Below are 16,889 nucleotides of genomic sequence, written 5' to 3' on the forward strand. Positions count from 1 at the left end.
ATCTATTTTGATGATCTCTGCCTTTTGATTGGATTCTTTAATCCATTCACATACAATGTTATTATTTATGTGATTGGATTTATGTCTGCTGTTTTACTTTTAATTTTCTGTTAGTCTCATAACTATTTCCCTCCTTTATTGCTTTCTTTTGTATTATGTGAATGTTTTCCTACTGTAATATCTTAATTCTTTTAATAATTTTTTCATTATATAGATATTTTTGAATTATTTTCTTAGTTGTTGCTCTAGGGTTTACCATGTACATTTTAACTTTTCAGAATCCATTCAGATTTATACTGACTTATTTGTAGTGTTATTTAAAAGCATTACTCTTGTGTAGCTCTAGTGCCTCTTCCCCTTTTTGGTGCTTTTAAAATAACATTACTTTATATATGTTACAAACCCCAAAATATATTGTTATAAGTATTATTTTATATAATTTTATGTCTTTTAGGGAAGCTGAGAGAAGAAAGGACAGCAAGTGTATATTTATAGAGTTTGTTATAGTAATCTTCTTATTTACCATTTTTGGTTCTCCTCATTTGTTCCTGTGTTTTCAAGTTACCACCTGGTGTCATTACCTTACTGAAATACAAATTTGCTTCCATTCACTTCCTTCTATTATTGTCAAATAGATTACATTTCTATGTGTTGTAGGCCAACAAAACAATTATATACCCGTTGTTTTAAAAGTTGATTTTTAAACCACTTAAGAGAAGAAAGAAGAATAAATAGGCATTTATATTGTCTTTCATAATTACCTTTACTGGTATCTTTGCTTTTTCATAAGGATTTGAATTACTGTCTGCAGTCTCTTGTTTTCCACCTTAATAACTTCATTTCGCATTTCTTGTAAGATAGGTCTTCTTGCAACAAATTCTCAGTTTTTGTTTGTTTGGAATGTCTTTATTTCACTTTCATTTTTGAAAGATTTGCTGGATAGAAGATTCTTGGTTGACATTTTTTTTCCTTCAATACTTTGAATATGTCATTCCAGTGCCTTTTGGCCCCCATTGTTTCTGATGAGAAATCAGTATGCGATGAATTGTTTTTGTACTGCTGCTTTCAAAATTCTTTTTGTCTTTGTCTTTCAACATTTTTACTATGATATGTTTGTGTGTGGATATATTTGTGTTTACATGACTTGGTCGAGCTTCATGTACGTGTAGAATAATGTTTTTCATCCAATTTGGAAAGCACTTGGACATTATGTCTTCAATTTTTTTTTTTTCTGCTCTTTTCTCTGTCTCATCTTTCCTCTTCTTCTGGTACTTACATTATGCATATGTTGGTGCACTTACTGGTATCCAGCATTTCTCTGAAGCTCTGTTAACTTTTCTTCATTCTTTTTTTCCCTCTGTTCTTTGGGTTGCATAATTACCATTGGTCTATCTCCAAGAGAGCTGATTCTTTCTTTTGTTGGTTCAAACCTATTGTTAAGCCCCTCTAGTGAACTTGTCATTTTAGTTATTGTACTTTTTTACCTCCACAATGTTCACATAGTTCTTTTTAAAAATTACTTCTCTCTCTTTATTGACATTCTCTATTTGTTGCAATGTTGTCATACCTTTGTCTACTTCTTCTAGCATGGTTTTCTTTAGCTCTTTCAATATGTTTATAATGGTTATTATGAAATCTTTGTCTGTTAAATCCAATATCTGGACCCTCTCACAGCCAGTTTCTGTTGCCTATCTATTTTCCTATGTATGAGTCAGTCACACATCCTGTTTCTTTGTATGTCTTGTAATTTTTTGTTGTTGAAAACTGGACACTTAAGGTAATATATTGTAGCAAATCTGATACTGATTATCCCTCTCCCCTGGGACTTGTTTGTTGTTCTTTATTTATTTGTTTAGTGACTTAACTATTTTAGTGAAGTCTGTTGCCCCTGCAGTGTACAGACTCGGTACTTGCTCCTTAGAGATTACAGCCTTCAATGTGCACAAGTTGCTCTGGGATGACAGTGTTTTAGCAGTGCTCTCTTTGACTGTCTCTTTCCCTGATCTCTCTGTTAAGCAGTCTGCCTCTGTTGGTGTCACATCCAGCTTTTAGGCTGATTTCTGTATTGTTTCAGACATAAATTTCTTTATAATCTGGTCCAATTCAATTTGGGCTCCTTGGCTGGTGTACTTTTTGAGACTAGTCTCTGACATGTCTTCTGTCCCCAGGAGGCTATTTTAACTTTTTCTTTCCCTGGTTCTCTCTGTTAAACTTGCTGATCTGCCAGTTTAGTTTGCTGATATTATGAAGCTATCAGCCTTCCTCCTAATTTCTTACCCAATTTCTCCATTATTTCTGAGATTGCCAGTGTAGGTTTGAAGTTCCCTACACTGTATTAAATAAAGTCATTTCCTCTGAGGAGAGCTTAAGAGCTCTCTGTTGTTATGACTGCCTTCCTCCCTAGGCAAAATCTCTGAGCCACTGCTCCAGAGCAGGTGTTGGGGACAGTGGCCCACTTCTTTTGGAATGACAACTCTGCTTATGAACAGGACTTTGGGTGGGGACAGTAGCCTCTGGTCTTCTTGGCTTGCCTCTCCTGGAGTAAAATCTCTGTCCTACCAACAGACTGGGACAAGGGCAATTAGGGCCACAGTATTTTTGGCCTGCTTCATCTGGGATTGGGCCTCCAATTTATGAGTGTGTTCTGGGCTTAAGAAGGGAACCCTAAACCTCTGTGCTGCACTTGCCTGAAATTTAGCCTCTATAACACAGAGCTGGGAAGGAACAGAAATGTTGGTGGCCCTTCCTTCTTGATGGGGGGGATGCCATATCCCTTGGGAGTTAGGGGAAGAGGGAGCCCTATCCTCTTACCAGTCTGGGAAGATCCCACAAGCCATGGAGTTGCTAGGCCCATGAGCCATGGCCACTGAGCCTGTGCGTCCGGAGCCTGTGCTCCGCAATGGGAGAGGCCACAACAGTGAGAGGCCCACGTACCCCCCCCCAAAAAAAAACAACCCCCCCAAAAAAAATTTAGTAGATTTTCTTCAATAAATATTTCTTCATTTGGCGTCTAAACTTAGGACAATTTACAGACACTTTAAATGATTGTTTTTTAAAAATAATTTTCACCAGTATGTTTGGTTCACTGGGGAGTATGTCTATAGAACTCTTCATGCTTCCACTCTTGAAGTGGATCTTTTTCTGGAATTGCTTTTGTAGCTGGTATGTAGACTCTACACAGAATGTATAGGGGTAAGGAATTCATAGGATGAAAATCCTGAAGGGAAAGGATTATTCTCATTTTACGCTTGTGGAAACCATTATTATCACTTAAATTAGAGTTCAAGTCAAAATTCTATTGTTTCTAAATCCCAGGTCTTTGTTCACTGATTGATATATCATGCTTTTGATTTGTATTTTTAATGAATTGAGACCCTAATCTTCAGATAACAAATGCATTAGTTATGTACAGCTACATAAAAAATTACCCTAAAACCTAATGGCGCAAAACAAAAATATACTTTTTAAAAACTATTTTATTTATTTATTTATTTATTTATTTATTTTTGGCTGCCTGGGTCTTCGTTGCAGCACGCAGGATCTTAGTTGCAGCATGCAGGCTTCTTAGTTGTGGCATGTGTTGCGACATGTGGACTTCTTAGTTGCGGCATACATATGGGATCTAGTTCTCTGACCAGGGATCAACCCGGGGATCCCTGCATAGGGAGCTTTTAGTCTTACCTGCTGGACCGTCAGGGAAGTCCCCAAACTATACTTTTTTATCCTTACCATTTCCATGGATAAGGAATTCATAACTGGGTAGTTCCTCCTTAGAGTCCGTCATGAGATTGCTTTCAGGATGTTGATTTAAGCTGCAGTCATTTATGCTTCACTGAGGCTGGAGGTTCTGTCTCCCAAGTGGCTCAATGAAATGGCTGCCAATTTCGTGGTAGTTGTTGCGTGGAGACTTTAATTTCTCTCCTTATGGGCTTCTCGAAGGCTGTTTGGATGTCCTCATGACATAGCAGCTGGCGTTCCCTGGTGTGAGTAATCCAAGGGAGAGAAGGGAGGGTCAGTCAGACGCTACCCTTTTCATGACCTAGCCTTGGAAGTCACATAGTATCACTTGCACCACATTGTATTCATTAGAAACAATCTGGTAAGTCTGACCTACATTCAGAGGAAGTGGAATTAGGCTCCACCTTGTGAAGTGAAATGTATCAAAGAATTTGTGGACAGGTTTAGAAACCACCTTAACAAGAAGAGGCAAACAGATTTCTGGTCACCATTGCACTAGCTTTGACAAAAACTCAGAAAAATAACTGCTTGTTTTTTTTTTAATATTTATTTATTTGGTTGCACCAGGTCTTAGTTGTGGCAGGAGGGCTCCTTAGTTGCGGCTCGCCAGCTCCTTTGTTGCAGCATGCATGTGGGATCTAGTTCCCTGACCAGGGATTTGAACCCAGGCCCCCTGCATTGGGAGCACGGAGTCTTATCCAATGTGCCATCAGGGAAGTCTCAACTGCTTGTTTTCTTGAGTTAGTTTCTAAAATTCTACATATGTTACACCTGGGTACACACCTTATAGTCTGGCATGAATGCTGCAAAATTCAAGTATCAGAACTAAGTATTCTCGATGTTTATGTTCTATTGCAGGACATGAAATGTTGTGGGATTTCTCAAACTTTCATCATGGCCCTGTGTCTATCCAGTCATTAGATTTGGATTCTAAAGACAGAAGGAAGGCAATGGTTGCCCCCAAATCCTGTTTATTAGGACAGTTGCAATTGAGATGAAATGGTGATGAGATTCTTTATGTCATTGAAACAAAGCCCCGTTTATGTTAACAAATCACAGGAAACAGTTTGTGATGACTATTCTTTTTCTAATACGTTCAGGCATTGAGCTGTGGCTATGCTGAACAGGCAGAAGCTGAGCTTTGGATAGAGCTGCTCAGGACTTGTCTGGCCAATCAGAAAACAGAGTGGGTAAAAGTAGAGGATGGGGAATTGTAAAATAGAGTAATGGTGAGAAGATGTGGAGTAGGATACATTTTTTTCTGTTAAGAAAATTGACATTTTTAGATGGGAATGAGAAATTCTGTAAGTGGTCCAAAGAGACTAGATGACATAAAAGCTTGGCATAAAAGCATGAATACAGTAGACTCTAAGGGAAAAATATATTTTGCTTTGGAATGCCATGAATATTGGTGAGCATCTTTCAGTTTACAGATTTCCAGGCTCACATCTTATAGGCAAGCTAATCTAGTCCCCTCCCTTATAAGAAGTTGAAATCCAGTGAGATTAGTATCAGAGCAGGGACTAGAAAGGTAACTCTTTTGATTCCTAATCTAGGGTTTTATTCAGTGTTCTATATTGCCGTAAGGGGTTTATAAGCCTTTGCATTATCGGGTTCCTTGCTACCTCAACTTGTCCTTTCTTTACACCACTTCACCTCAGCTGAGCTGGCATTCATGTTATTCCTCAAACACACCCAACATGCTCTGGTCCCAGGGCTTTGCACTTGATGTGTCCTCTATTGGAAAGCTCTTCTTCCAGATCTCTGTGCGACTTTCCTCCTCCCTTCCTTTATATCTCTGCTTAGCTGTCACCTCACCAGGGAGGACTTCTCTGATTACCTTATTGAAAGCATTACCCAGCCCCTGCTTCATCATTTTCCCTTACTTCCTTTATTTTCCTTTAAAGAAGTGATTACAGTTAAATGAGATCATATGGGTGGGCCCTAATGCAATATGACTGGTGTCCTTATAAGAAGAGGGAGAGACACCTGGGATGTGTAGGCATACAGAAAAGCCCACGTGAGGTCGTGGCAAGAAGGTGGCCAGCTGCCAAGGAGAGAAGGCTGAGGAGAAACCAAACCTGTCCACACCTTGATTTGGACTTTCAGCCCCCAAAACTGTAAGAAAATAAGTTCCTGTGGTTTAAGCCACCCAGCCAGTGGTATTTTGTTATGGCAGCTCAAGCTGACTAATACAAGCTGTAAGTATTCCCTGTTCCCTTCCACTTACCTCCTCTGTCTCCTCTTACTCATGCTGTTGCAGCCTTATTGGCTTTCTTGCTGTTTCTCAAATATGCCAAGCTGGCGTTCACCTCAGTGCTTTTGTGTTTTACATTTACTCTGCCTGTAATACCCTTCCTCCTGGATATCTCTACTGCTTATTCCCACACTTCATCAGATTTCTGCTCACATGCTGCCTTCTTAGTGATGCCTTTCTTGACCATCCTATTTATTTATTTATTGGTTTTTATTTTTATTTATTTTTTTAACATCTTTATTGGAGTATAATTGCTTTACAATGGTGTGTTAGTTTCTGCTTTACAACAAAATGAATCAGTTATATATATACATATGTTCCCATATCTCTTCCCTCTTGCGTCTCCCTCCCTCCCACCCTCCCTATCCCACCCCTCCAGGCGGTCACAAAGCACCGAGCTGATCTCCCTGTTCTATGCAGCTGCTTCCCACTAGCTATCTACCTTACGTTTGGTAGAGTATATATGTCCATTCCTCTCTCGCGCTTTGTCACAGCTTACCCTTCCCCCTCCCCATATCCTCAAGTCCATTCTCTAGTAGGTCTGTGTCTTTACTCCTGTTTTACCCCTAGGTTCTTCATGACATTTTTTTCCTTAAATTCCGTATATATGTGTTAGCATACAGTATTTGTCTCTCTCTTTCTGACTTACTTCACTCTGACAGACTCTAGGTCTATCCACCTCATTACAAATAGCTCAGTTTCGTTTCTTTTTATGGCTGAGTAATATTCCATTGTATATATGTGCCACACCTTCTTTATCCATTCATCCAATGATGGACACTTAGGTTGTTTCCATCTCCGGGCTATTGTAAATAGAGCTGCAATGAAAATTTTGGTACGTGACTCTTTTTGAATTATGGTTTTCTCAGGGTATACGCCCAGTAGTGGGATTGCTGGGTTATATGGTAGTTCTATTTGTAGTTTTTTAGGGAACCTCCATACTGTTCTCCACAGTGGCTGTATCAATTTACATTCCCACCAACAGTGCAAGAGTGTTCCCTTTTCTCCACACCCTCTCCAGCATTTATTGTTTCTGAATTTTTTGATGATGGCCATTCTGACTGGTGTGAGATGATATCTCATTGCAGTTTTGATTTGCATTTCTCTAATGATTAGTGATGTTGAGCATTCTTTCATGTGTTTGTTGGCAGTCTGTATATCTTCTTTGGAGAAATGTCTATTTAGGTCTTCTGCCCATTTTTGGATTGGTTTGTTTGTGTTTTTGTTATTAAGATGCATGAGCTGCTTATAAATTTTGGAGATTAATCCTTTGTCAGTTGCTTCATTTGCAAATATTTTCTCCCATTCTGAGGGTTGTCTTTTGGTCTTGTTTATGGTTTCCTTTGCTGTGCAAAAGCTTTGAAGTTTCATTAGGTCCCATTTGTTTATTTATGTTTTTATTTCCATTTCTCTAGGAGGTGGGTCAAAAAGGATCTTGCTGTGATTTATGTCATAGAGTGTCCTGCCTATGTTTTCCTCTAAGAGTTTGATAGTTTCTGGCCTTACATTTAGGTCTTTAATCCATTTTGAGCTTATTTTTGTGTATGGTGTTAGGGAGTGATCTAATCTCATACTTTTATGTGTACCTGTCCAGTTTGCCCAGCACCACTTATTGAAGAGACTGTCCTTTCTCCACTGTACATTCCTGCCTCCTTTATCAAAGATAAGGTGACCATATGTGCGTGGGTTTATCTCTGGGCTTTCTATCCTGTTCCATTGATCTATCTTTCTGTTTTTGTGCCAGTACCATACTGTCTTGATTACTGTAGCTTTGTAGTATAGTCTGAAGTCAGGGAGCCTGATTCCTCCGGCTCCATTTTTCGTTCTCAAGATTGCTTTGGCTATTCGGGGTCTTTTGTGTTTCCATACAAATGGTGAAATTTTTTGTTCTAGTTCTGTGAAAACTGCCAGTGGTAGTTTGATAGGGATTGCATTGAATCTGTAGATTGCTTTGGGTAATAGAGTCATTTTCACAATGTTGATTCTTCCAATCCAAGAACATGGTATATCTCTCCATCTATTTGTATCATCTTTAATTTCTTTCATCAGTGTCTTATAATTTTCTGCATACAGGTCTTTTGTCTCCTTAGGTAGGTTTATTCCTAGATATTTTATTCTTTTTGTTGCAGTGGTAAATGGGAGTGTTTTCTTGATTTCACTTTCAGATTTTTCATCATTAGTGTATAGGAATGCCAGAGATTTCTGTGCATTAATTTTGTATCCTGCTACTTTACCAAATTCATTGATTAGCTCTAGTAGTTTTCTGGTAGCATCTTTAGTATTCTCTATGTATAGTATCATGTCATCTGCAAACAGTGACAGCTTTACTTCTTCTTTTCCGATTTGGATTCCTTTTATTTCCTTTTCTTCTCTGATTGCTGTGGCTAAAACTTCCAAAACTATGTTGAATAAGAGTGGTGAGAGTGGGCAACCTTGTCTTGTTCCTGATCTTAGTGGAAATGCTTTCAGTTTTTCACCATTGAGGACGATGTTGGCTGTGGGTTTGTCATATATGGCCTTTATTATGTTGAGGAAAGTTCCCTCTATGCCTACTTTCTACAGGGTTTTTATCATAAATGGGTGTTGAAATTTGTCAAAAGCTTTCTCTGCATCTATTGAGATGATCATATGGTTTTTCTCCTTCAATTTGTTTATATGGTGTATCATGTTGATTGATTTGCATATATTGAAGAATCCTTGCATTCTTGGAATAAACCCTACTTGATCATGGTGTATGATCCGTTTAATGTGCCATTGGATTCTGTTTGCTAGTATTTTGTTGAGGATTTTTGCATCTATGTTCATCAGTGATATTGGCCTGTAGTTTTCTTTCTTTGTGACATCCTTGTCTGGTTTTGGTATCAGGGTACTGGTGGCCTCGTAGAATGAGTTTGGGAGTGTTCCTCCCTCTGCTATATTTTGGAAGAGTTTGAGAAGGATAGGTGTTAGCTCTTCTCTAAATGTTTGATAGAATTCGCCTGTGAAGCCATCTGGTCCTGGGCTTTTGTTTGTCGGAAGATTTTTAATCACAGTTTTAATTTCAGTGCTTGTGATTGGTGTGTTCATATTTTCTTTTTTTTATTTTTGCAGTACGCGGGCCTCTCACTGTTGTGCTCTCCCGTTGTGGAGCACAGGCTCCGGATGCACAGGCTCAGCGGCCATGGCTCACGGGCCCAGCCGCTCTGCAGCATGTGGGATCTTGCCGGACTGGGGCACGAACCCATGTCCCCTGCATCGGCAGGCGGACTCTCAACCACTGCGCCACCAGGGAAGCCCTGTTCATATTTTCTATTTCTTCCTGATTCAGTCTTGGCAGGTTGTGCCTTTCTAAGAATTTGTCCATTTCTTCCAGGTTGTCCATTTATTGGACAACTTTATTGGCATAAAGTTGCTTATAGTAATCTCTCATGATCTTTTGTATTTCTGCAGTGTTAATTGTTACTTCTCCTTTTTCATTTCTAATTCTATTGATTTGAGTCTTCTCCCTTTTTTTCTTGATGCATCTGGCTAATGGTTTATCAATTTTGTTTATCTTCTCAAAGAACCTGCGTTTAGTTTTATTGATCTTTGCTATCGTTTCCTTCATTTCTTTTTCATTTATTTCTGATCTGATTTTATGATTTCTTTCCTTCTGCTAACTTTGGGGGTTTTTTGTTCTTCTTTCTCTAATTGCTTTAGGTGCAAGGTTAGGTTGTAAAGTAAAATAAAGTAAGATAAAATATAATAAAGTTATTAAAATAAAAAAATAATTATTAAGAGAAAAAAAAACGGACGGATAGAACCCTCGGACAAATGGTGGAAGCAAAGCTATACAGACAAAATCTCACACAGAAGCACACACATACACACAAAAAGAGGAAAAGGGGAAAAAATCATAAATCTTGCTCTCAAAGTCCACCTCTTTAATTTGGGATGATTGGTTGTCTATTCATGTAGTCCACAGATGCAGGGTATATCAAGTTGATTGTGGAGCTTTAATCCACTGCTTCTGAGGCTGCTGGGAGAGATTTCCCTTTCTCTTCTTTGTTCTCACAGCTCCCGGGGGCTCAGCTTTGGATTTGGCCCCGCCTCTGCGTGTAGGTCGCAAGAGGGCGTCTGTTCTTCGCTCAGACAGGACGGGGTTAAAGGAGCCGCTGATTCGGGGGCTCTGGCTCACTCAGGCCGGGGGAGGGAGGGGCACGGAGTGCGGGGCGGGCCTACAGCGGCAGCGGCCGCCGTGACGTTGCACCAGCCTGAGGCGCCCCATGCGTTCTCTAGGGAGAGTTGTCCCTGGATCCCGGGACCCTGGCAGTGGCGGGCTGCACAGGCTCCCCGGAAGGGGGGTGTGGATAGTGACCTGTGCTCGCACACAGGCTTCTTGGTGGCGGCAGCAGCAGCCTTAGCGTCTCATGCCGCCATGTTAGCCGCGGCTCACGCCCTTCTCTGGAGCTCCTTTAAGCAGCGCTCTTAATCCCCTCTCCTCGCGCACCAGGAAACAAAGAGGGAAGAAGAAGTCTCTTGCCTCTTTGGCAGGTCCAGACTGTTCCCCGGACTCCCTCCTGGCCAGCCGTGGCGCACTAACCCACTGCAGGCTGTGTTCACGCCGCCAACCGCAGCCCTCTCCCTGCGCTCCGACCGAAGCCCAGGCCTCCACTCCCAGCCCCAGCCTCCGCTCCCAGCCCCGCCCGCACCGGTGGGGGAGCAGACAAGCCTCTCGGGCTGGTGAGTGCCGGTTGGCAGCGATCCTCTGTGCGGGAATCTCCCTGCTTTGTCCGCTGCACCCCTGTTGCTGTGCTCTCCTCTGCGGTGCCGAAGCTTTCCCCCTCCGCCACCCGCAGTCTCCGCCCACGAAGGGGCTTCCTAGTGTGTGGAAACCTTTCCTTCTTCACAGCTCCTTCGCACTGGTGCAGGTCCTGTCCCTATCCTTTTGTCTCTGTTAATTCTTTTTTCTTTTCCCCTACCCAGGTACATGGGGGGTTTCTTGCCTTTTGGGAGGTCTGAGGTCTTCTGCCAGCGTTCAGTAGGTGTTCTGTAGGAGTTGTTCCACGTGTAGGTGTATTTTTGGTGTACCTGTGGGGAGGAAGGTGATCTCCGCGTCTTACTCTTCTGCCATCTTCCCGGAAGTCCTCCTTGAACATCCTATTTAAATTATAGCTTCTGTCACCTCCTGGTTCCCTATGTCCTGATCCCTATGCTTTTTTTTATCCATAGCACTTAACACCATCTGACATACTACATACTTACTTGTTTATTGTCTGTCACCCCAATCAAGGCTGTAGGTGTCATGAGGGCAGGAGTTAGCGTTGCTGTCTGGTTTGCCACTGACCTTTTGGTACCCAGAAGGGTTTCTGGCATAGAGTAGGCCCTCGAGTAATATTTGTTGGATCAGTTAATGAATGAACAAATGGTACTGGCCCATAGGTAGACAAATATATTGGTAGGATAGACTAGAGAGTCCATAAATCCATTTTTTTAATCCATTTTTATATACAGGAATTTAATAATTTGTGGTTGTTTTTTAAGGGGAAGGAGCATTTCAGTGAAGGGGGAAAATGGTGGTTTGTTTATTTAATATCTGGAAGCTTCATGATGGATCTCATACATTTGGAAGAAAACAAAGTTAGGTTGCTACTTCATGTCACAAAAAGAATACATCTTAAATTAATTGAATATCTAACTGTAAAAAATAAAGTTATAAAATTGTAAGCAAAAATATAGAAATTTTAGAAGAATTTTTGTATAATTTCCGGGTGTATATGCTTCTGGAGGGGGTGAGATGAGCCTTCTTAGACCAGAAACAAACAAAACAAAAACCCACACCATTTAGAAGTCATAAAGGAATAGATGACAAGTTTGATTGCATTTAAATTTTATAATGGCAAAAGACACTCAGAAATAAAATATCAATGTGGAGAAACCAATTGCAACATATTTTACAAAGGGTTATATTCCTTATATACAAGCACCATCTCCTGATTAAAAAAGAGACAATCAGCTCATTAGAAATACCAGCAAAGAATATTAAAGGTTTTTTTTTTTACCCATCAGGGTCATTCACCCTTTCATCAAATATACACTGATTTTCTACTGTGTGCCAGGTATCGTTCTAGGTATTAGAGATAAAGCAGTGAAGAAAACAGACAAATATCCCTAACATAGAGCTCATGTTCTAGTGGAGGGAGCTAGATAAGAAATAATAAGAGATAAACTATATGGTATGTTAGAAGGTGATATGTGCTATAGAAATAAAGCCATGTAAGGGGGAAGCATAAAGGAAATGAATTAGTTTGCCCAACTCTAGGGAAATGAATTAGAAAACCTAGGTAAAATGGATGTTTTTCTGGGAGAATGTAAATTATAGGAATGATTGTGGAGGAGAGAGAAAAATTGTAATCAAATTATATATCATAAAATATCTAGAGAGGGCTTCCCTGGTGGCGCAGTGGTTGAGAGTCCTCCTGCTGATGCAGGGGACACGGGTTCGTGCCCTGGTCCGGGAAGATCCAACATGCTGCAGAGCGGCTGGGCCCGTGAGCCATGGCCGCTGAGCCTGCGCGTCCGGAGCCTGTGCTCCACAACGGGAGAGGCCACAACAGTGAGAGGCCCACGTACCGCAAAAAAAAAAAAAAAAAAAAAAATCTAGAGAAAGTTGTTCAAGAACAGCCCCTAGAGAAAGCACCAGAAGAGATATTTCAAAGATGAATTCTACCAAACTTAGAAAGCAGACAGGTCCATTGATTTTTTAAACTACGTCAGTTTAGAAAAAGAAGTAAGGTTGTGGAGAAATGGTCATTCTTTTACATATTTAGTGACAGTGGGAATTTGTATAAGCTTTTTGGAAAGTATTCTGTCACTATCTAGTAAAATTAAATATCTATCTATCCATGTCCTTTAATCTAGCTGTCTCACTTGCCTTTGGAAATAAAAATATTAGTTGGTAAGGCTGTTTGTATAAAACAATGTTTGTAAGTATCAAAAAGACTGAAAACAACTTTAGTGTTCAGCAGGTTGAATAATTGATGATAGAGTCATACTGTGAGTCTTATGCAACTATTAAAAAAAGAGGATTTATATGATTTACTTGGAGAAATGTCAGTAATCAGGAAAGTAAATAGCAGGCCAATGTGTAAATCTTTGGGAAAAAAAGAATGAAGAACATTTCCCATTACAGGCAATTAACATGTTTGGGTATGTTTGTATGAATATAAAGAAATATATGGAAGGAAATAATCACACTTTAACATTGGTTATTTGGAGTTTGGGGAGAGCTTCTTGGCTTTTTCTTTGTTGTTTTTGGCTTGTTGCCTCTATCAGGACTTTAAGTTTGAAAAGAAAATCCGGTAAGATTATTTTATAAAAGACTTTTCTTTCAGCCTTTTCTATGCTTAATGTGAATAAAAGAAATGCATCTACTTGTGTTGCATCACAACTAGCAGTTGCTCGCAGGTGATGTGAATTGCATGGTATCCAAGGGGCAGGACTTGTGAATTCTACCAGATTTTGCCCAATGATTGAATTTTTTTGTTGGTGTAGTAGAGGTACTTTGAGAAGTTACTCAAAGTCTCTTAACTCAAGGTTTTTAATCGGTAAAATAAAGGTAAAAAATATCTACCACATTAGGTATTTTTATTATGAAACGACTCAAAGGATTTTCCAGGTGTTAAGCTTTTAGCTCAATTAGCTTTAATTGAATTCAAATTTCTTGACGTTTTCAGTGGCTATGATATACCTCGCATCATTGTAAATTTATATCTATTGATTTGATATTGAAATATTAAGTATTTCTATATCTATGTTTAAAGGATAAAGGCAGGTGAAATCTTAATCATACAAAGCATTACGGTATCCAATGCCAGATGAATACCATGTATTTTAATGTATTATTGAAGGCAAAAATGATCAGGGAAGACTTCATGGAGGTGAGACAAAGCAGGTCTCACATATGCTCATGATTTGAACAGGACAATAGAGGACAAGCACATAACAGGCAGAGGCACCGATACCGGTGCCCGAGTTTTGCCGGGGAGGCCTGGAACGCCACACGAGAGAGCGCCCCCTTCCGGAACCGAGTTCCTCCTGCCCCTTTCTCGTGCCTCCGGGCGAGCGCGGTGCCGGCGGTACGCAGGCGCCGCGAGCAGCTGAGGGCTCGCAAAGGCCCGACCGGCGCGCATGCGTGCGGCTCTTTGGAGGCGGTAGCTTCTTCGGTGTCGAGACTGGAGGCTGAGTCTAAACTGTGTGGGGCGCAAATGGGATCCGGCTGTTAGTCGGGTAGGCATAGGTAGGACGGCTGCCTTGTGGGGAGCAGGGGGCTGGAAGGCGGGAGTCCGTAGCGTGGGGGTCCTGAGCCTTTCCTTTGCAATCCGGGCCGACTATTGTATCTGTGTCGCAGCGGCTGCGCACAAAATGGCGGCGGGCTGACGGCGGGGGCGGGAGGAGGTTGGGGGACCCCCGGGATGGGAAGGGAGCTCGGCTGCCTCTCCACCGCGTCGTTTCACCGCACTGCCCCCGGAGGGCCGGGTCGGGGCCCGTGCTAGGACCCTACTTCAGGAAGAGCCGCCTGACGCCGTTTGCACTGGGCGGAGGAACGAAAACAGCCTTTTGGCAAGGCCGTGGCGGCCCCTTCCCCATCCGCGGAGGGCCTGCCGAGAGCGCACCAGGCCTGACAGCCGGAGGAAGCGGTGGTGAGGGAGCGTCGCGGAGGGAGTAACCATTCCCGTCGGGCCTGGAACAGAGGCGGTGGAGCTCGAGCTGAGCCCTTCGGCGAGCAGTATTGTGCAAGAAGCGTGGAGAGAAGAGCGTGTTTGTGTTTGGGGCTGGGGAAGGGGGAGTTGGGGTGAAGAGGGAACCTACGATCCAGCGGCTTTTGCTGGTCGAGGTTTTCTCTCCCTGCCTTGTGCGGGCCTGAAAGCAAAGAGAGTGTCACCTCTGTGCGGGATACCGAGGGCTCGTGAACTGCTCTGATACTTAATTCCAAATTACTCAGAGGAATCCAGAATGCGGATCGTTAGTGATTTAGGTTTGCGGGATTCCTAGCTTGGGCCCCGTTCTGTTCAAGGTGGGGGGAGAATGTGTACCACACACAAGAATCCTGGAGGACATCTGAAACAGATCTTTTGTTGTTTGGGATAACTGTGAATAAGGGAGACATATTATTACAAGATCTGTAGTTGTGGTAGACAACGAAGGCTTCCTCAAGCTATTTTCTCTTAATTTTAAAATTTGCTCTGAGGCAAAATTTGGGGGGAAAGTAATATTTTAATCTGGAGGAGTTCTGAAGAAAAATTTGTTAGCAGGATCCGGCGACTTCTGTTGATTCAGATTCTTTTTCTAACCAGCTTTGGAATTGTGCACAAAATTTTTTTTTTCTTTATTTGTTATAAAGGGTTAACTCATTTTTCAAGGATGTTTGCTGGCTCAGATTTGCAATTAAAATTGGTACTGAAAAACAATTTACAAAAAAAGTGAGTTTAATGAAGTTTATACAGAATAATGAACACATAATTTACATTATTTCAACATAGCTTTAAATATTGTTGATGATTAGGTATTCTAGACTTAGTGGGCTTATGTTGCATTCTTTTTCCATTTGACAGCATTTCATATACACTATATTCTCATACTCGGTAATATACACTTAAATAATCATGTGAAATTAACATGTTAATACACAGAAATAATGCTGGGCCTTCTTGATTGTGTTGGAACCAAGTGAGGGTAAAGATAAAACAGTTGGAAGAAACCACAGAATCTCGTTCGTTTTTATTAACTAGTTTTCATGTCACACATATTTATTACCTTGAGTAGTGGTTGTATTTTAGTTTTGTAATCTCTTGTATTTTGTTATGGAGGGCGTATACAGCATATACTCAGGTTTAAAAAAATACTTCTTACAATCAGTGATCACTTTGTACTTCATGGCTGTCTTAAAATTTTTCTCTTGGGTGCTCTTAGGAAGGTGATCTCTGGAAATTTTTTTTATGTAGTGAAAGAAAATGAGAGACAAATAGTTTAGTGGAAAGAGAATATAGGCTTTGGAATCAGAAGATCTGGCTTCGAATCCCTGTTTTCCTCTTAACTGTATGAGTGAGATTTGGGGTAAGTTATTTTAGTCTTTCTGAACTTTTGTTTCCGTATCTGTAAAATGGTGATACCACTACTTCCTGCTTGGGATTATTGTGAGGATTAAGTTAGAAAAGGTATAAAAAGCCCCTATCCTTTGGCACATAGTAGGTACTTAATAAATGTTAGCTGTTACTATTGTTGCAAATTTTTCAGTGCTTAGGCAGCATCTTTTAATAGAAAATTGCAACCTGTGGATACTACCTCTTAATTAAAAAGAAGAGGCTTAAAGGAATTTAGGTTAAATTGATAGAATTTTGGAGCTGAAAGATCATATAATCTTTCATTAAAATATTTTGTTCATCTATTGATATAAACTTATCAAAATAATATTGTATCCATTTATTTATATGATTATTATGTTCATCTTTGTATCTGTCCCAGTGCCTGGTATGTATTAGATGCTCCTACGTTGAGTGAATGAACTCAGGTGGTGGTTGCCAGAGTCTGGATAAGAACACAGGCCCTTGGGAGTGCAAATCGTGCTCTTTCTACTGTGACTTAATGTATACTGGTCAAGGTTTGGAAAATATCTGTCCAAATAATTAATAAAATGCTTTATATACTGAGAAACAGTGCTTCCAGTATGGGTACCCAGTAATATATTTTGGGCTGTTGTGCAAGGAAACAAGCTACTGAATGTTGAAATGTGGTTTTAGAGATCCTCCAAACTGAAAGTAATTATACTTGTGGCTAAAGCCAATAAGCCTTCTTTGTATCCAACTTTACTTACTCTTTCATTGCTTCAACTTTATTTACTGTAGTCTGAAATTTGTGATTGAAATGAAAATGGAAG

At 40.7% G+C, this 16,889-nt stretch overlaps 1 protein-coding gene across 5 annotated transcripts in view; it reads left to right on the forward strand.

The window, feature by feature from the left end:
• Positions 1-14,180: 14,180 nt before the first annotated feature.
• The window catches only part of ZNF638 (zinc finger protein 638), an 81,539-nt gene continuing 78,830 nt past the window's right edge, over positions 14,181-16,889 (forward strand). For all 5 annotated transcript variants that reach the window (XM_082852019.1, XM_082852023.1, XM_082852020.1 and 2 more), the window contains exon 1: positions 14,181-14,252. The gene's annotated coding sequence lies outside the window, so the exon portion shown is untranslated. The remainder of the gene's footprint in view (positions 14,253-16,889) is intronic.

This window comes from Leucopleurus acutus (assembly GCF_964270905.1).
Source record: "Leucopleurus acutus genome assembly, chromosome: 12".
In the NCBI taxonomy this organism is placed as follows: Eukaryota; Metazoa; Chordata; class Mammalia; order Artiodactyla; family Delphinidae; genus Leucopleurus; species Leucopleurus acutus.